The sequence below is a fragment of the Mirounga angustirostris genome, unplaced genomic scaffold, assembly GCF_029215605.1.
Source record: "Mirounga angustirostris isolate CCGP_5_RB_7025 unplaced genomic scaffold, mMirAng1.0.hap1 SCAF_7, whole genome shotgun sequence".
Classification (NCBI taxonomy): domain Eukaryota; kingdom Metazoa; phylum Chordata; class Mammalia; order Carnivora; family Phocidae; genus Mirounga; species Mirounga angustirostris.
The window spans coordinates 145818333-145838988 of NW_026991715.1; the positions used below are offsets into that span (position 1 = coordinate 145818333).

At 43.9% G+C, this 20656-nt stretch overlaps 1 long non-coding RNA gene across 3 annotated transcripts in view; it reads right to left on the minus strand.

Moving 5' to 3' along the window:
* LOC123834328 (uncharacterized) overlaps positions 1-20656 on the minus strand; it is a 62858-nt gene that overhangs the window by 27330 nt on the left and 14872 nt on the right. For all 3 annotated transcript variants that reach the window (XR_010413360.1, XR_010413358.1, XR_010413359.1), the window contains exons 4-5: positions 19528-19738; positions 11504-11711 (exon numbers count right to left, since the gene is read on the minus strand). This is a non-coding gene — a long non-coding RNA (uncharacterized LOC123834328). The remainder of the gene's footprint in view (positions 1-11503; positions 11712-19527; positions 19739-20656) is intronic.

The window sequence follows — 20656 nt, forward strand, 5'->3', positions numbered from 1 at the left end:
GGAGAAATCAATTAATGGCAACATAGAGTCTCTAAGGGCAGAAATAAAAGGTGAATTGGCAGAACTTAAAAATGCTATCAATGAGATCCAATCCAATCTAGATAATCTAACAGCTAGGGTAACTGAGACAGAAAAGAGAATAAGCGATCTGGAAGACAGTATAATAGATAAAAAGGGAAAAGAGGAGGCCAGGGAAAAACCACTCAGAATCCATGAAAATAGAATCAGAGAAATAAGTGACACCCTGAGGCGTTCCAATGTCAGAATAATTGGAATCCCAGAGGCAGTGGAGAGAGAGAGAGGGCTAGAAGATGCATTTGAGCAAATCGTAGCTGAGAACTTCCCTAATCTGGGGAATGAAACAAACATTCGAGTCCTAGAGGCAGAGAGGACCCCTCCTAAGATCAAGGAAAACAGGCCAACACCCCGGCATATAATAGTAAAACTTGCAAATCTTAGAACCAAGGAAACCATCTTAAGGGCAGTTAGGGGGAAGAGATTCCTTACGTACAGAGGGAGGAACATCAGAATAACGTCAGACCTATCCACAGAGACCTGGCAAGCCAGAAAGGCCTGGCAAGACATATTCAGGGTACTAAATGAGAAGAACATGCACCCAAGAATACTTTATCTGGCAAGGCTTTCATTTAGAATGGATGGAGAGATGCAGAGCTTCCACGACCGGCAGAAACTGAAAGAATATGTGACCACTAAGCCGGCCCTGCAAGAAATATTAAGGGGGGTTCTATAAAAGGAGAAAGACCCCAAGAATGATCTACAACAGAAATTTACAGGGACAATGTATAAAAACAACGTCTTCACAGGCAACATGATGACAATTAATTCATATCTTTCAATAATCACTCTCAACATGAATGACCTAAACGCTCCCATAAAATGGCACAGGGTTGCAGATTGGATAAAAAGACAGGACCCAGGGCGCCTGGGTGGCTCAGTCGTTAAGCGTCTGCCTTCAGCTCAGGTCATGGTCCCAGGGTCCTGGGATCGAGCCCCACATCGGGCTCCCCGCTCCGCTGGAAGCCTGCTTCTCCCTCTCCCACTCCCCCTGCTTGTGTTCCTTCTCTCGCTGTATCTCTCTCTGTCAAATAAATAAAAATCTTTAAAAAAAAAAAGACAGGACCCATCCATATGCTGTCTACAAGAGACTCATTTTGAACCCAAAGATACATCCAGACTGAAAGTGAAGGGATGGAGATCTATCTTCCATGCCAGTGGACCTCAAAAGAAAGCTGGGGTAGCAATTCTTATACCAGACAAATTAGATTTTAAACTAAAGTCTGTAATAAGAGACACAGAAGGACACTATATCATTCTTAAAGGGTCTATTCAACAAGAAGATCTAACAATTGTAAATATCTATGCCCCCAACATGGGAGCAGCCATCTACATAAGCCAACTGTTAACCAAAATGGAGTCATATTGATAACCATACGTTAATTGTAGGAGACCTCAATACTCCACTCTCAGCAATGGACAGATCATCTAAGCAGAAAATCAACAAGGAAACAAGAGCTTTGAATGATACATTGGACCAGATGGACCTCATAGATATTTACAAAACATTTCACCCTAAAACAACAGAATACTCATTCTTCTCGAGCGCACATGGAACTTTCTCCAGAATAGACCATATACTGGGTCACAAATCAGGTCTCAACCGATACCAAAAGATTGAGATTATTCCCTGCATATTCTCAGACCACAATGCTCTAAAACTGGAACTCAATCACAAGAAAAAAATTGGCAGAAATTCAAACACTTGGAAGCTAAAGAACACTCTGCTCAAGAATGTTTGGGTCAACCAAGAAATCAAAGAAGAACTTAAACAATTCATGGAAATCAATGAGAACGAAAACACATTGGTCCAAAACCTATGGGATACTGCAAAGGTGGTCCTAAGGGGGAAATACATAGCCATCCAAGCCTCACTCAAAAAAATAGAAAAATCCCGAATTCACCAACTAACTCTACACCTTAAAGAACTAGAGAAAAAGCAACAAACGATGCCTAAGCCATGCATTAGAAGAGAAATAATTAAAATTAGAGCAGAAATCAATGAATTAGAAACCAGAAACACAGTAGATCAGATCAATGAAACTAGAAGTTGGTTCTTTGAAAGAATTAATAAGATTGATAAACCACTGGCCAGACTTATCCAAAAGAAGAGAGAAAGGACCCAAATTAATAAAATTATGAATGAAAGGGGAGAGATCACAACTAACACCAAGGAAATAGAAACAATTATTAGAAATTATTATCAACAACTATATGCCAATAAACTGAGCAATCTGGATGAAATGGAGGCCTTCCCGGAAACCTATAAGCTGCCAAGACTGAAACAGGAAGAAATTGACAACCTGAATAGGCCAATAACCAGTAATGAGATTGAAGCAGTGATCAAACACCTCCCAAAAAACAAGAGTCCAGGGCCTGATGGATTCCCTGGGGAATTCTACCAAACATTCAAAGAAGAAATAATACCTATTCTCCTGAAGCTGTTTCAAAAAATAGAAACAGAAGGAAAGCTTCCAGACTCATTCTATGAGGCCAGCATTACCTTAATCCCCAAACCAGGCAAAGACCCCATCAAAAAGGAGAATTTCAGACCGATATTCCTGATGAATATGGATTCCAAAATCCTCAACAAAATCCTAGCTAATAGGATCCAACAATACATTAAAAGGATCATCCACCACGACCAAGTGGGATTTATCCCCGGGATGCAAGGGTGGTTCAACATTCGCAAATCAATCAATGTGATAGAACACATTAAGAAGAGGAGGGAGAAGAACCATATGGTCCTCTCAATTGATGCAGAAAAAGCATTTGACAAAATACAACATCCTCTCCTGATTAAAACTCTCCAGAGTATAGGGATAGAGGGAACATTCCTCAAGCTTATAAAATCCATCTATGAAAAACCCACAGCAAATATCATCCTCAATGGGGAAAAGCTGAGAGCCTTTCCCTTAAGATCAGGAACATGTCAAGGGTGCCCACTCTCACCACTGTTGTTCAACATAGTACTAGAAGTTCTAGCAACAGCAATCAGACAACAAAAAGAAATAAAAGGCATTCAAATTGGCAAAGAAGAAGTCAAACTCTCTCTTTTCACAGACATGATACTTTATGTGGAAAACCCAAAAGACTCCACCCCCAAATTACTAGAACTCATCCAGCAATTCAGTAATGTGGCAGGATACAAAATCAATGCAAAGAAATCAGTTGCTTTCTTATACATTAACAACGCAACTGTAGAAAGAGAAATTAAAGAAACGATTCCATTTACAATAGCACCAAAAACCATAAGATACCTCGGAATAAACCTAACCAAAGAGGTAAAGGATCTATACTCTAGGAACCACAAAACACTCATGAAAGAAATTGAAGAAGACACAAAAAGATGGAAAAATATCCCATGCTCATGGATCAGAAGAATAAACATTGTTAAAATGTCTATGCTACCCAGAGCAATCTATACCTTCAATGCCATCCTGATCAAAATTCCAATGACATTTTTCAAAGTGCTGGAACAAACAATCCTAAAATTTGTATGGAATCAGAAAAGACCCTGAATCGCCAAGGAAATGTTGAAAAAGAAAAACAAAGCTGGGGGCATCACGTTGCCCGATTTCAAGCTATATTACAAAGCTGTGATCACCAAGACAGCATGGTACTGGCACAAAAACAGACATACAGACCAATGGAACAGAATAGAGAACCCAGATATGGACCCTCAACTCTATGTTCAAATAATCTTTGACAAAGCAGGTAAAAACATGCAATGGAAAAAAGACAGTCTCTTCAATAAATGGTGCTGGGAAAATTGAACAGCCACATGCAGAAGAATGAAACTCGACCATTCTCTAACACCATTCACAAAGATAAACTCAAAGTGGATGAAAGACCTCAATGTGAGGCAGGAATCCATCCAAATCCTAGAGGAGAACATAGGCAGTAACCTCTTTGACATCGGCCACAGCAACTTCTTTCAAGATACATCTCCAAAAGCTAGTGAAACAAAAGCAAAAATGAACTTTTGGGACTTCATAAAAAGCTTCTGCACAGCAAAGGAAACAGTCAACAAAACAAAGAGGCAACCCACAGAATGGGAGAAGATATTTGCAAATGACACTACAGATAAAGGGCTGGTATCCAAAATCTATAAAGAACTTCTCAAACTCAACACCCAAAAAACAAATAATCAAGTCAAAAAGTGGGCAGAAGAGATGAAAAGACACTTCTCTGAAGAAGACATACAAATGGCTAACAGACACATGAAAAAATGTTCATCATCATTAGCCATCAGGGAAATCCAAATCAAAACCACATTGAGATACCACCTTACACCAGTTAGAATGGCAAAAATGGACAGGAAAAGAAACAACAAATGTTGGAGAGGTTGTGGAGAAAGGGGAACCCTCTTACACTGTTGGTGGGAATGCAAGTTGGTACAGCCACTTTGGAAAACAGTGTGGAGGTGCCTCAAAAAGTTAAAAATAGAGCTACCCTATGACCCAGCAATTGCACTCCTGGGTATTTACCCCAAAGACACAGATGTAGTGAAAAGAAGGGCCATATGCACCCCAATGTTCATAGCAGCAATGTCCGCAATAGCCAGACTGTGGAATGGGCTGAGATGCCTTTCAACAGACGAATGGATAAAGATGTGGTCCATATATACAATGGAATATTACTCAGCCATCAGAAAGGATGAATACCCAACTTTTACATCAACATGGATGGGACTGGAGGAGATTATGCTAAGTAAAATAAGTCAAGCAGAGAAAGTCAATTATCATATGGTTTCACTTATTTGTGGAACATAAGGAATAACATGGAGGACATTAGGAGAAGGGAGGGGGGGTGGAATTGGAGGGAGAGATGAACCATGAGATACTATGGACCTGAGAAACAAACAGGCTTTTAGAGGGGAGGGCGGAGGGGGGATTGGTTAGCCCGGTGATGTGTATTAAGGAGGGCACGTACTGCATGGAGCACTGGGTGTTATACGAAAACAATGGATCGTGGATCACTACATCAAAAACTAATGATGTATTGTATGGTGACTAACATAACATAATAAAATTAAAAAATAAAAAAATTAAAAAAAATAACACTTCTTCTACTGAAGCAAAGAGAAAAGGAATCTCTCTTCTATAATTTGTGTTCCACAAAAGAACATCATTATCTCCAACCAGGCCCCTCAGAGCTATAGAATATTTTAAGGCTTGACATTCTTCTGTTCAAACCTAAAATGAACCATTAGAAAAATTTAATATCTGAAACATTATTCTGAATATATTTTTGTAATTACCTAAATACCAATAGTCAAAATCTTCATGGAGCCCTAAGATCATACTCAATGTGACATCCATGAACAGTAAACAAGTGGGCCAAAAATGGACATCTCTCAATGCTAAAAATCAAAAATTTATGAAATTCATAAACTTCTAAGATTTTAGCATATTCCCCTTTACTAGCAGGCAGTGAAATGGTCATGCTCAAACAAGCAATTCCCATTAAGAAAAGGAATACAACCAAGGCCTTATTTGATCATTGCTAGGGTCAGACTCATTAGAAGCATTCTCTGCTCTGGGGAAAAAAGCCAATGAAGGCAGCCAGACCGATGAGCTGTCAAAAGTGTTGCTGTTCATGCCTTCTTTGCTTTATTCATCTGTCACCACACATTCTGAGCATCTGCTTTCTGCAGGACATGGCCTCAGAGGTAAAAATCCCCCGCTAGCCTCTGCCATAGCTGTGTGAGGTCTAGGGTCTCTGGGGAGGACAAGGGGCCCCACCACCCCAGTGGTCACTGGTTTTTGGGTCATGTCAACGATGTCTACACTTACGTTGGCTTCTGCAGCCCCATCCATGCACCAGGCCATTTCTGCACCTCTCTTCAGGCATTCCCTGTGTTCCTTCCATGCCAATAATCTCCTGTACCCTTCAAGGGATTCCATGCTTCCACCCTCTGCCCCTAGCAGAGTCTAGTTTATACCCTCAGGTGGAAGGAAGGGTGTTGACCTGGTGGAGCCTGCAGTCCACATTCTACATTGGGCAAATCTCTGCACTCCCTTGGCTTTAGATTCCCCCACAGTAGAACAGGGGCTGGGTGGAGGGATAGACCCTCTCCCATAGCTTTGTCTGTCAAGTCTCAACAGGGGACCATCTCCCACCAAAGTTGGGGCATGGAGTGGAGCTAGAGGCAAAGGCCCCAGAGTGAAGCAGAACCCTGAGCAATGGATTCCACACCAAGACCCTCATGTTGGCCTAGGAAAGAAGGATTCTCATGGTTATGCTTGACGTACAAAATGGGTTGAAGGGAGAATCATGTTTAAAATCACAGAAATCTGCAAATAAGCTGAAAAATTATTTCTGGCCCCCAGACAAAATAGAAATGCAACTTAGAGTCTGGAACTTTGGCTTTCACCTCTGCTTCTGCTACTTGCTGGCTGTTAGACTTGGGGTAAATTACTTCATGTTTTGGCACTTCAGTCTGCCCAACCGTGAAATGGGAATATGAGGGACCTACCCCAGTGGATCCCTGTGTAAAGATTGTAGAGCAAAGAGGCAAACCATAAGCACATGGAGGGGCTGGAGCAAGCCAGCCTCAGGGGACAGAGAAGAAACCCTGGATCCTTCCCACATCTCTAACTCTGGGTGGTCACTCAGGCCTAATAGCCTGAACAGTAGCTACAGTGGCCAAACAACAACCAAGAACTGCACAAAGCCACAGGTCCCTGAGTTCAGTCTTAGTTCTCATTGGGGGCCCAGCTGGAAGGTTCTAGAGAAGCCCCAAGGCTCTGACATATGGCCATCCCAAAAACTCTCCCTGTTGCCAGGTAAACAGGCAGCATTAGCGCTCCCTCCTCTGTCCTACCCCACCAACCACCCCGTTAGGCACCCTTTCCTCTTTAAAAGTTCCTGAATGTTAAGTTTAACAGACAGGAAAGAGCAGTAGGCAAGAGAAAGGGAAGGATGGGATAGGAGTCGCACCCATCCTCAGATTCTCCTAGAGAGCCATTCCTCACCCCCACAAAGCCATGTACTGCCCTGAGCAGCTGTTTGCCTTGGCTAGCAAATGCCCAGCCCCATCCAATGGGGGCTGCTTTCCAAGCTTGCTGGCAGGAGCCTCTGGACACATGTACACACACACACACACACACATGCACACACAGGCTCAATCACACACATGCACACATGCAAGCATGAATGCACACACGTGCACACACAGGCTCAATCACACACATACACACATGCACACATTTGTACGAATGCACATACACAAGCACACAAAGGCTCAATCACACACATGCACGCATGCAAGCATGAATGCACACACATGTGCACATACACACGCTCAATCACACAGATGCACACATAGGGACACACACACATGCACGAATACACACACACATGCACACACAGGCTCAATCACACACATGCATGCATGCAAGCATGAATGCATATATATGTGCACATACACACTCTCAATCACACAGATGCACACATAGGGACACACACACATGCATGAATACACACACACATGCACACACAGGCTCAATCACACACATGCATGCATGCAAGCATGAATGCACACACATGTGCACATACACACGCTCAATCACACAGATGCACACATAGGGACACACACACATGCATGAATACACACACACATGCACACACAGGCTCAATCACACACATGCATGCATGCAAGCATGAATGCACACACATGTGCACATACACACGCTCAATCACACAGATGCACACATAGGGACACACACATGCATGAATACACACACATGCACGCATGCATGCATGAATGCACACATGTGCACACACAGGCTCAATCACACACATGCACACACGTGTGCACATACATACGCTCAATCACACAGATGCACACATAGGGACACACACATGCATGAATACACACACATGCACACACAGACTCAATCACACACATGCACGCATGCATGCATGAATGCACACATGTGCACACACAGGCTCAATCACACACATGCACGCGTGCATGCATGAATGCACACACGTGCACACACAGGCTCAATCACACACATGCACGCATACAAGGATGAATGCACATGCACGTGCACACACAGGCTCAATCACACACATGTGCACATACACACACTCAATCACACAGATGCACACATAGGGACACACACACACACAGAGGCTCACACACAGGTACAGCAACAACTTCCAGGTGACTGATGGTGGAGATGGTGGCAAGAGGAGTGCCCAGCTTACTCGTCTGCTGGTAAAGCCCCAGACCAGGTTCCCAGACACTGACTTTCTCTCTTGTTCTTTTTTAATATAACTCATTTATAATTAGTATCATTGTGACAAAAATATTTCTGAAGAAAACAAAATATTCCAATCAATTTAGTAGCTATTCTAACCTACAGCTACTAAATTTAAGTAATATTCTTCTGAGTAACAACTAAAAAAAATATTTATCTTTATTTTTTTGTTTCAAGGTGTTATTTAAATTTATGTTCAATTAAATTAAATTTAACATATAGCAGAATATTAGTTTCAAGGGTAGAATTCAGTGATTCATCACTTACATACAATGCCCAATGCTCATCACAAGTGCCCTCCTTAATGCCCATCACCCATCTAGCCCATCCCCACCCACCTCCCTCCAGCAACCCTCAGTGTGTTCTCTATAGTTAAGAGTCTCTCATGGTTTGTCTCCCTCTCTGTTTTTACCTTATTTTATTTTCCCTTCCCTATGTTCATCTGTTTTGTTTCTTAAATTCCACATATGAGTGAAATCATATGGTGTTTGTCTTTCTCTGCCTTATTTCTCTTAGCATTATACTCTCTAGCTCCATCCACGTCATTGCAAATGGCAAGATTTCATTCTTTTTTATGACTAATATTCCACTGTATATATACACCACATCTTCTTCATCCATTCATCAGTCGATGGACATTTGAGCTCTTTCCATAATTTGGCTATTGTTGATAATGCTGCTACAAACATCAGGGTGCATGTACCCCCTTTAAATCATAAAGGGGAACGCTCTTACACTGTTGGTGGGAATGCAAACTGGTACAGCTACTCTGGAGAATAGTATGGAGGTTCCTCAAAAAGTTAAAAATATGGGCGCCTGAGTGGCTCAGTCATTAAGCGTCTGCCTTCGGCTCAGGTCATGATCCCAGGGTCCTGGGATGGAGCCCCAGAAGGGCTCCCTGCTCCACGGGAAGCCTGCTTCTCCCTCTTCCACTCCCCCTGCTTGTGTTCCCTCTCTCGCTGACTCTCTCTCTGTCAAATAAATAAATAAAATCTTAAAAAAAAAAAAGTTAAAAATAGAGCTACTCTATGACCCAGCAATTGCACTACTAGGTATTTACCCAAAGGATACAAAAATATACATTTGAAGGGGTACATGCACTGTGATGTTTATAGCAATATTATGAACAGTGAAAATTTGACTTCTTCCTTGCCAATTTGGATGCCTTTTATTTTTGTTGTTGTTGTTTTTGTCTGATTGCTGAAGCTAAGACATCCAGTACTATGTTAAATAGTAATGGTGAGAGTGGACATCCCTCTTTTGTTCCTAACCATAAAGGAAAAGCTCAGTTTTTCCCCATTGAGGATGATATTAGCTGTGGGTCTTTCATATATGGCCTTTATGATGTTGAGGTATGTGAGTGGAAGGGGAAGAGGGAGAGGCAGAAGCAGATGCCTCGCTGAGCATGGAGCTCGATGTGGGGTTCCATCCCAGGACTCTGAGATCATGACCTGAGCTGAAGTCAGACACTTACCCAACTGAGTCACCCAGGTGCCCCCCCAACCCCATTCATTCTTTAGTAGGATGTTCTTTAAACTCCATGTATTTGTGGTCTTTCCAAATTTTTTCTTGTGGTTGACTTCACGTTTCATATCGTTGTGTTTGGAAAATATGCATGGTATGACCTCAATCTTTTTACACTTATTGAGACCTGATACGTGACCCAGTATGTGATCTATTCTGGAGAATTTCCCATGCACACTTGAAAATAATGTGTATTCTTCTGCTTTAGGATGAAATGTTCTGAATATATCTGCTAAGTCCATCTGATCCTGTGTGTCATTCAAAGCCATTGTTTCCTTGTTGATTATCTGCTTAGATGACCTGTCCATTGCAGTGAGCGGAGTGTTAAAGTCCCCTACTATTATTGTATTATTATCAATGAGTTCCTTTATGTTTGTTATTGATTGCTTTATATATTTGGGTGCTCCCAAGTTAGGGGCATAAATATTTACAACTGTTAGATCTTCTGGTTGGATAGTCCTCTTTATTATGATATAGTGCCCTTCTTCATCTCTTGTTACCATCTTTGGTTTAAAATCTAGTTCATCTGGGGGCGCCCGGGTGGCTCAGTCGTTAAGCGTCTGCCTTCGGCTCAGGTCATGATCCCAGGGTCCTGGGATCGAGCCCCGCATCGGGCTCCCTGCTCCGCGGGAAGCCTGCTTCTCCCTCTCCCACTCCCCCTGCTTGTGTTCCCTCTCTCTGTCTCTCTCTGTCAAATAAATAAATAAAATCTTAAAATCTATTTCATCTGATAAAAGTATGGCTATTCCGGCTTTCTTTTGACATCCATTAGTGATAGGTGGTTCTCCATCCCCTCACTTTCAATCTACAGGTGTCTTCAGATCTAAAATGAGCCTCTTGCAGGCCTGGACAGTGACTTTCTGTCCAACATTTATAACGTGTCTTCTAAGGTTTGTCACCAAGATTCAATAGTCATAGGCACTGGAGAAGCGTAAGTATTAAACAATGGGATCTCAGGGTGGGAAAGGGGCAGGGAGAAGGCCCTGGTTTGTAGGATTTGTCAATTTCTGTGGTGTAAATACTTCCTCAAGGCCGATTTCAAGCTACCAACATGGCATTGCTGAAAGCCAGGTTGGGAGAGACAGCAGCATGGTCAGCTCTGATGAGCCCCATCAGCTGCTCAGCTGCTAGGGAAGCACCAGTATGAATCACAGGCACGGCTTACCTTCCCAGTCCAAGACCAGGACTCCAAACTCCAAGGAAAAAACCTAACCCAAACACCTACAGGCCAAAGATTATTTGTTCATTTGACAATATTTACTCAAGCAAACTAAAATTACGGAGAAATATTGGGGGGGGGACCTTCCTTTTGACTTTTGGCAAAATGTATAGTTAACAAATGTAGAACATCTTTCTGTCCAGAAACTGGCAGAATAAATATTACTGGGTAAGCTCCAGCAGCCATCACCTTTTATGGAATTTTTGTTTGGTCTGTTTGGGTTTGGTTTAAATAACTTCAAATAGCACATGAAGTCAGAAAAGAAGGAGAACTTACTGGAAATGCACCCCAGTCTAAGTGAGGCCAGTGTGGAAGGATCCTGTGCCTTATGTGTGCAGTTTTGCTTGAGGGATGAAGGGTCATCGGAATCTTCGGGAATGACTACCTGGGGCGAGGAGACACAAACACCCACCTTCCCAAGAAGCCGCCAAGTCCTTCTGCATAATAATGGTTCTGTGCCATTATTCTGCAAAATCCTCATCAAACAACTTCTTCTCATTCCTCTGCTTTAGCTCAGTTGTTTGCTGCCCATTTTTATTCAGTTTTCTGAATGTAAACCTGAGGTGACTCCCAGTGCAAACAGAGAAGCTTCTGTTACAGTCCATTTGAAAAACTGCCCACTGGAATAGAGAAAGAGAAAACACATTTTCGTATTTATCCAAAAGCAATGGAGCCTCAAACAATAAGTTAAGATAATAATATTCTTGAGAGAGGCAAAATTCTCAATGCCAATATAAACTGTACACTTGGTTATCTCTATACCATTAAGGAAGTGTCCCAGCCAAATGAACTAAATACACTCTGGATGGCCGAGATCCTTTACAGAATAGCAATCCGAACAAAGGCAAAAGAGAGATAAAAATAGGACACCTTCCCCACACAGCAACCCCCAAGCAGAAAGCTATAAAGCTATTAGGAGTGTGGGTTTAACATCTCATCCTCAGGAGTTTATTAATGAGGCTGTGTGACCATGAGAGCCTGGATTTATGAGTCTTCAAGACTCATACCTGGACACTGGGACTCAGAAAGGTGAACTTTCAGCCATGTTACCACTGCAAGGGTGTGCAGGAGTGAGGACCGAACCCTCGTCCTTCTGGCTTCAAGATAAATTCTCCTTCTACCAGATCAGGAGGGCGTGGGGAGACCACACAACCAAAGCCTTTCTTCCATAGCACCCCTTTAAAAAATAAAATTCCCCTGTGAATTGGAAACATACAAGCATCCCATGTGTGCCCTCTCTACAAACTTGTATGCTGAGTGAACTGAGGACCACCTGCTTTTGGGAGTAACTGGGAGTAAAAGAGAGGTAGAGGAAGATGCAGCCTAGTGTTCTCCAGAATGCTGAGGTGTGAGGGCCCTGGAGCTGATTCTTTCTCCCAACATTTTGGAGCTCTGCAATCCTGGGCAAGTTACTTAACGTCTCTGAATCTCAGTTGTCCTCTTCTAAAAAACGGGGATAATAAGAAGTATCATTGCTTATAATGGGCATAACCCCATTGAAAGTGTTCAGTGAGATAAACCAGGCATGTGGTAAAGACTCAGAGGTTGTCAGATATCATTTCTGCTCTTCATTGATCCTAAGATGCACATCTTCCCACATTTTAATATTTCTTAGTGCATCTGACTGTCCTCAGCAGCCTAGCATTGTGTCAAATTTTAATGGCACATCTTACAATCAGTGGAGTCTTGCTTTGATGAAATATGGCATTGTAATTATCAGTACTATTATCACCAGAGATCTGACCATAAAATAATAATGAGACTGCTTGCACGAGCTGTGGACAATAAGCAGCCTTATTATTTTATAATAGCACAGGTTTCCCAGCTAGAAGACTCTCCTGGGGGCTGCTGTACAATGGCTAAGATGGATGAATGTTGCCTTCTAGCAGTAACAGACTTTCAATAGATCTGTCTGACTCTGAGCAAGCTCAAGATATGAAAATCCACCTTTCTATTGAAAAACTAATTAGAAGGAAATACTATAAAATAGAAGAATACGAGCAGTACCCATTTGGGCAGTGTTTCTCAAGCTTTTTATTCCACACCCCCGCAATGAGGCTTTTAAGACGTTTTAAGACATTTTTGTCCAAATCCCTTTCCCAATAAAATTTTAATATTAAAGACATACTGCATATCTATTCATGTGTTGTATGTATATCAACGTTTTACACATAAAAAGCTGTATAAACACTGTATAAAGGAGTATGATTTTTATGCTCTCTTGAGTACAATATTGCCCCTTTGAGAATGCATGCTTTAGAGACAGATCTTAAAGGATATTTGAAATACTGTATGATGAGAAGTTTTTATTTGCACTCAAATTTTCCATGATGTGTCAACTATGGAAAGGAAGAAACACAAGTAGCCTGTTTGATAAAATGTCCACAGTGGGGTGCCTACTCCATGGTCATTACCGACCAGTGTCTCTCTAGCTGCTTTTTAGACCACATTACCCAAACACACCAGGAAGGTGGCACACATATGAGTGAGATTTGACTATTTATAATGGAAGAAAACTTGCCTCCAAGTTAAGTAGACTTTTTTTAATGTGCATGAGTGTTTATCTGCCCTGTGACAAATAGGCATGGGTGATAAGTAGTTTGTTCAAATCACAGTTAGTGGAATTATTTCTACAAGAGCTCTCAGTATTTTTTTTCTTATCTCACACTGTTATTTCTCTAGTAGCTGAAATCAGCATCCTGGTCAACAATTTTCCTGAATATTCTTTACAGGTTATCCCAAGGGCAGGATTCTCTGTATCGTTCATCTCCTTGCCCCTGGGCAGGCTGAAGTTTCCTGGACCCCAGAGGAAGGACACTTGAAGTAGCACAAATAACTGCTTCCTGCTTCCTGCTTTAGTTTTGGCCAAAAGTCCAAAGCAGCAGGAATGATGGACTCCTGGCACCTCTGCCTCAGAGTAGATGGGAAACCCAGGCAGAGGCTTGGATAGAAGATGCACAGAAGGTTCCCAGGCAATGAGCTCTGCAGAGCTGGAAATCTTTACCCAGAGGGAGGGAAGAATAGGGGCTAAAGGAAGGTTAATAGGGGAGCCCCAGCTTCTGTGATGGAAATGAAGGGAGGGAGCCAGGGGAGGGAAAGCCAGGAAGGAGGTGGCCAGCTCACAGGGCAGAACTCCAAGGAAATGGTGGGCTCCAGTCCTGGGCTGCAGCAGAGGGAGCCCAGCTGCCCCCAGCCCAAGCTTGGGGACATACGCACAGAAGCCTGGAAGCAGCAACAATGGCCCACGAGTGAACCTGACCCCCATCCAGGGGCCACGCAGGAGCAGGCTGGGAGGTTCCTTTGAGGAGTGCTCCAACCCAGGGTAAGATTTCAGAGGGACCTGAGGCTGGGCTCAGAGCAGCACCCACACCCTCACCCCACTGCCCAGGAGATAGGCCATTCAGTCTGCCAATGCCTGTTTAAAGAGGCCAGGGCCTTCCACTTCACAAATGAGATTGTTTGCCTAAAATGTGGAAGGAAGGAGGGAAGGAAGGAAGGGAGGGAGGGAGGAACGGAGGGAGAGAGGAAGGGAAGGGAAGGGAAGGGAAGGGGAAAGAAAAGAGAGCCTGCAAGATTTTCCACCTCAGTAGGGTTCCACGCAAGGAGCTGGGATATTGAATGTGGCTGTCAGCCCCTTCCTACTGAGCTTCAGGAAACCAGGGACCCGGTAAGTGCCATCTCTCCTCCCAGGGTCTGAGGCCCTCTTGCCCCTTGGGATGACAGTGTTTGTTCCGATACGGATCCCATCCCTGGCTGTCTCCAAACCTCACCCACGGCTCCTCTCTTCCCATGCAGTGACCTGTTGGAGCCCCTGACTCAGTGGGCCAGCTCGGGGTCCCCAGGAATGAGAACTCTAGAGGCTCCAGAAAAATGTACCATCTTGCATTTCTGGATGGAGTCCCAGGCCTAGTACCCCCAACCCCAATTTTCCATCTGACCAGTAATGACACTCTCTTCTTACTTGGATAAGTGGAGGAGACCAAGGATGAAGAGGGCTGGAAGGGGGAAAGTGGGCCTCACTGAGGAGGTGAAGGGCAGAGATACAGGAAGAAAGACCCCTGGCTCAACTCCACAACTTCTCCTGGCTCCACTTTGCTTCCACTGATGCTCACATGACAGAGGTGCTTTCAAACAGGTCATTTCATACCCAGTATCCACAATCATGTACAACTCAACAAGAACACTGGCAAGAACCACTCATAATTTTCAGTTGGTTGAGTGCATATTTAATTAATTCTAATTCCACAAATGGGATAAATTCAAAATTTATTTTGCATGATCTTCACCTGGCAAATGATGGGAGGTGACACAGGTAACACAGTGCCGACATAAAGGTGTGTCAAGAGAATGTAGCTCTGCTTATGGTGCATAAGCCAGAAACTGGAAAGATTAGCATTGGAGGAACCTGGGAGGAGAAGGCTTATGCGCACATATGCACATGCAGATGCACATACACACGTGCACACACACCTTGTTGTCCTGTCTACTTTGAACACTGCTGTTATCACAACCTGAATGTACGTCATTGGTTTACTTGCTTGGTCAACAGAGTCTCTGGTGGTGGGGCCCAGTTGACCCACCATTAGAACATCCCTGCGAGCCGGAACCTTGTCTGTCTAGTTCAACCTCAGGATCCCCAGGATCTAGAACAATACCTGGAACAAAAGCCCATCCCTGTTGGTGAGGGAGGGAGGGAGGGAGGGAGGGAGGGAGGGCTCAGCAGCCAGGCACCTGTCCCATAGTAAATGCTGAGACCAGTCAGGCTGTATGGTCACACTCAATGCGGTGATGTCAATCTCTTCAGTCGTTCAGGAGGCCAAGTATGAAACCACAAGTCTGGGACAATAACCATCTCTTGAATTCTGAAGTTATCAAAGGGCAACTACATAAGCTAAAGTAAGACACTAAGATGGAGAAAAGGAAAGTCCTTTCTGGTTTCAGATATACAAGAGCCTTGCAGGGAGGGAGAAATCCAACACACCATTGACAGACCCTCGCTGCTGGCTTGCTCGGCATGAGAGGCCTACCTAAGGGGGGTAGTTTGATGTTGGCACTGTCCCGTGAGCTGGAAACGTGGGGAAGGGTCCCAACAGTAGGGCCTTCACTCTGTCTGGAACACTAGGGCTTACATGCCTCGGTTTATAATTTTGCCCTGGTCTGTAGAGTGGGAACATGCTCTTTAGGTTGACACCAAGTAGGCATAGAGTTCTGGCTCACAATGTGTGCTTAGCCTCTATTCTGATACTCTTACACAGAAAGGACAGAAACTGTGTGTCATCTGCCTTGATGAGACACTGTACCCATGTAGCTGGGAGATTTTGGTTTACCATGAGCATAAGCCAACACCTGGAGCAGGATTGTGTCCAAACCCAGTTCCGGTCTACACTGGGGACAACACGAAGGTGCTCATCAGCAAACTGGAGAGGTCCAAGTAGAGGCGGCCACTGCAGTTAGAGGACTCAGGATGTGTCACCCAGGAAAGAACAAAGGTGTGTACACCAGAAAGTGAACGCTTGGAAGGGCCTAGAAACCTTCTACAAGCTTCTGACAAAGAGGAGGAATACAGTCACTCTGCCCCCACAAAAAGGACAAAGGAATTAGACCAAGGGCAGAGGGGAGTAAATACTGGCTCAAAGCAAAGAGACTTGGGCAACGGTTAAAGCCTCTGACAACTGAATATACAGCAGAAAAAAGCATGGTGTTTGGCATCATTCTTCTACTCCATCTACTCGTGATGGGGCCTTGGGCAAGTTAGCTAGTTTCTGTAAGCCTCAGTTTTATTGTCTCCAAATTGGGAAATGTAACAACGTCTTCAAAGTTTGCTATGATGGTTAGAATTAAATACTGGGTATTATATGCAACTGATAAATTATTGAACACTACATCTGAAACTAATGATGGCTAATGAATATGTTGGCTAATTGAATTTATATAAAAAAATAAAATAAAATAAAATATATAAAATTAAATAGTATATGTAAAACACTTAGCAAGGATAGTGAGTACCCCAAAACATTAGCTCTGATCATGTTAGTATCATGGGATGCTCATGACATAGTCATCTATTATAGAAACGGATGCTGTTACAGGTCGAATTGTGTCTCCCCGAAAAGGATACGTTGGAGCTCTAACCTCCAGTGTCTCAGACCAGGACTTTATTTGGAGACAGGGTCTTTACAGAAGTAATCCAATTAAACTAAGGTCATGAGGGTGGGCCCCAATCCAGTATGACTGGTGCCCTTATCAAAAGGGAAACTTGGACACAGACACGCATAAATGGAAGACAGGGGGTGCAGAGACACAGGGAGAAGATGACCTTTGACCCCCCACAGAAAGCAGCCTGAAGCAGACTCTCCCTCCCAGCCTCAGAAGGGACCGACCCTGCGGACAACTTGATCTTGGACATCCAGCCTCTGGAACTGGGAGAAAATAAATGTCTGTGGTTTAAGTCCCCTGGTCTGTGGTTCTTTGTTACCGCGGCCCTAGCAAACTGAAACACGTCTCCACTCACCAAGCACGAGGCGACCTCTTGCAGGGGGAGGGGGCTAGACCAGATTAGCATGTTATAAATAGACTCCTGGGCCCCACCACCAGAGACTTGGATTCAATTAGGTCCCAACAGGACCCCAAATCTGCATTTTGAGAAACAGCCCCAAGGTACCAAAAACAGATGCTTGGTTTAGAGCCTCTGGTTGGACAAGCCTCAAAGTATTCTTCAGCTCTGTTTGCCATCCACATGAAGCAAAACATGAGAAGGAAAGGCGTGTGTGCTCACATGCGTGTGTCCATGTGTGTCCGTGTGTTCACGCCTATGTCCTTCTAAGCATATGTCCATATTCAGAAAGGAGCTTCATTGCAAGAGTCCACAAATGTAAATGAGAAAAGGTAAAGAATACAAGTCGAATGGATTTGTCTTTGCCCAAATTGGCTTCCATCCAGACCCAAGGAGCCCCAGCGGTGGTCCTGCCTCTGCCACCCTCATGGCTCCAGCTGAAAGCCTCCGAGCATCCCCGGACGCTGCCGCCACCCGACCTGGAGCAGCCACGGGGCCCCAGGGCCGCAGCCGAGCAGGACCAGCCGGGGCAGCCACAGCAGGTCAGCGCCCGCTGCTCACCGCTGCTCTGCCGGACCACGGCGGGTTCTGGGAGCGACCAGAGCACCGGGGCTGCTCACAGCATGCATGCAGATCAAAGTGTGGATTCTTACGAAGTCCAGATTGTACTTACGGTATGCTATGGGTTCATTTTCCAAGCAAGAACTAGCAGCTCAACACAAAGTGAGCATTTCCTCGCCTGTTGGTTTATATACATATTGGCCAGTTCGGATATACTGAGACCATTCTCCCACATGAGCTATGGTATCAGCTCTGTGCATAAAGATAGGTGGAGATCCACCTGCCACATCCTGCCTGGCCCCAGAGCAGAAGGCTGACCCATGCCAGGACACACAGGCTAAGAGGTGGGGACATCTGAACTCATGGAAAATAACAGTACGCTTGGAAAGAGCACTAATTTACCTGTTGTATTGTATGAATGGGGGTTTCTGTGATGTGTCCCGCATAACCGACCACCGTGGTCTGCACGTAGGCAGGCAGGCTAAAGCATGTTGTTTGTGAGACTCATGCATGAGTGACCTCGGGATCCTGGTGAGTTGACATTAGCTGGCCTCCAGGTCAGAAATAGCCCTTCTGATCTGGACGCCAAGAGGTGTAAATCTCGCCTTCTATCTCATCTGGCTCCAGGCTGCTCTGGCCTCCTGGAGTAGAATCTGGGAGGGAAGGCAAACACACCTAGCCCATCATCCTTGAAAATCTCAAGACACGATAACATAGAAATGCAGCTCTCTCCAAACTGCACGTAGGCAAAGAATTGTTTAACTTCAGACCCCATCATTTGCCCTATAAAAAAGACCCATATGGAGATGGTCATTGGAAGTCTCACCTGAGGGGAGGATGCTCCACCCAGGCTCTCAACTGGGACTCCAGCCTGGCTATCTCCACAGAGGGCTGGGGGGGGGGGGCTTCCCCAGCTAATGAAGGGGTTCCCATGGGGCTTCCCCAGCTGATGAGGTTGGATGTTGTAAGCACCTGATCTGATGTGATTCTGTCTTATTCTTTACTGCTTATGGTTGCCCTCATCTATGTGCAGATTTCCCTTTTCTTCTGTTTCCATTAGATTTTTATAACATCAGTAAAGTGTTTTTCCCCTTCAAAACTATGAGTACAGTTGCTGTGAATCTTGTCTTCAGAACACCTGTGTAATATTTTCCAATTTCATTTAACTTAAAGCAGACTGAAAAAGTTATATCCACCTAAAAGTTTTATCATTTCCTAGTTCAGCTCTGGTGTTTTTTTCCTCAGTAATAGTTACCTATAGCTGCATAACAAATTACCCCCAAAATGTAGTGGCTTAAAACAACAAACATTTATTATCTCACCATCTTGGTGGGTAGGAATCCAAGGTGGTTTAGCTGGGTTCCTGGGACTCAGAGTCTCTCAGGAGGTTACAGGCAATCTGTCAGCCAGGGCTGGGCTCTCATATGGTGTGGGGGCCATGAATCAGCTTCTAGTTCACTCACGTGGCTGTTGGCAGGGCCCAGTCCCTAGCCCATGTGTCTCCTCACAGGACTGCTTCATGGTCTGGCTCTCCTGAAGGTAAGCAAACCAGGGCAGCAAGAGAGAATGAGAGACAGAAGTCACGGTCTTTTTATGACCTAATATCAGAAACAACGTCCATCACTTATGCCACATTCTGTCCAGTAGAAGCCAGTCATCAGATCCAGCCCACAGTCAAGGGCAGTGTGTTATACAAGGACATGATCCCGAGGAGCAGGGGATAGGGGGCATTTTCTAGGAGGCATTTTCTAGGAGGCTGCTTCCCATATTTTGACTCAAAGAAGAGTTTCAACACGGCCCCTAGAACAGTGTCTTCCTACATTCTGTCATAAACTGTTCTTTACAGCTCATATCACCAAATCACAGGTAGGAAAGATGGCACTCCCTGCAAGGATCTACCCATGTCATGTTTCTATACACATAAGAAATAAAGGCTTAAAAATAAATTATGGAAAATCCTAAAGTGGTCCATTATCAAAATATTTACTGGGTGACAAAGCTCTTTGCTTCTACTTTTTTTTCCTGCAGTATATAGGGCTCACCAAACCTAACTGCAAAGGACCAGACAGTAAATATTTTTTGACTTAGAAAGCCACATGACCTCTGTCACAACTACTCAACCTTGCCATTGTGGCAAAAAAGTAGCATTAAGCAATATGTAAGCAAATGGGCATGAATGTGTTTCAATAAAACTTTATTTACACAACAGACATCAGGCAAAATTTTACTCACAGCTTGTAGTTTGCCAAGTGTGCAGTAGAAAATAGCCTATAGTCTATTTGAGAATAAAACAGAAATTAGCAATAAAAATACAGAACTAGCATGGTACTATTTCTGACAAAGCATTCAGGTGACACATGTATAAAATGCTTCATCATAAACACATGCAAATAATATTGAGTCCATATTGGCAATCACCATCCAAGTAGAGAACATATGACCTGCGAGCTC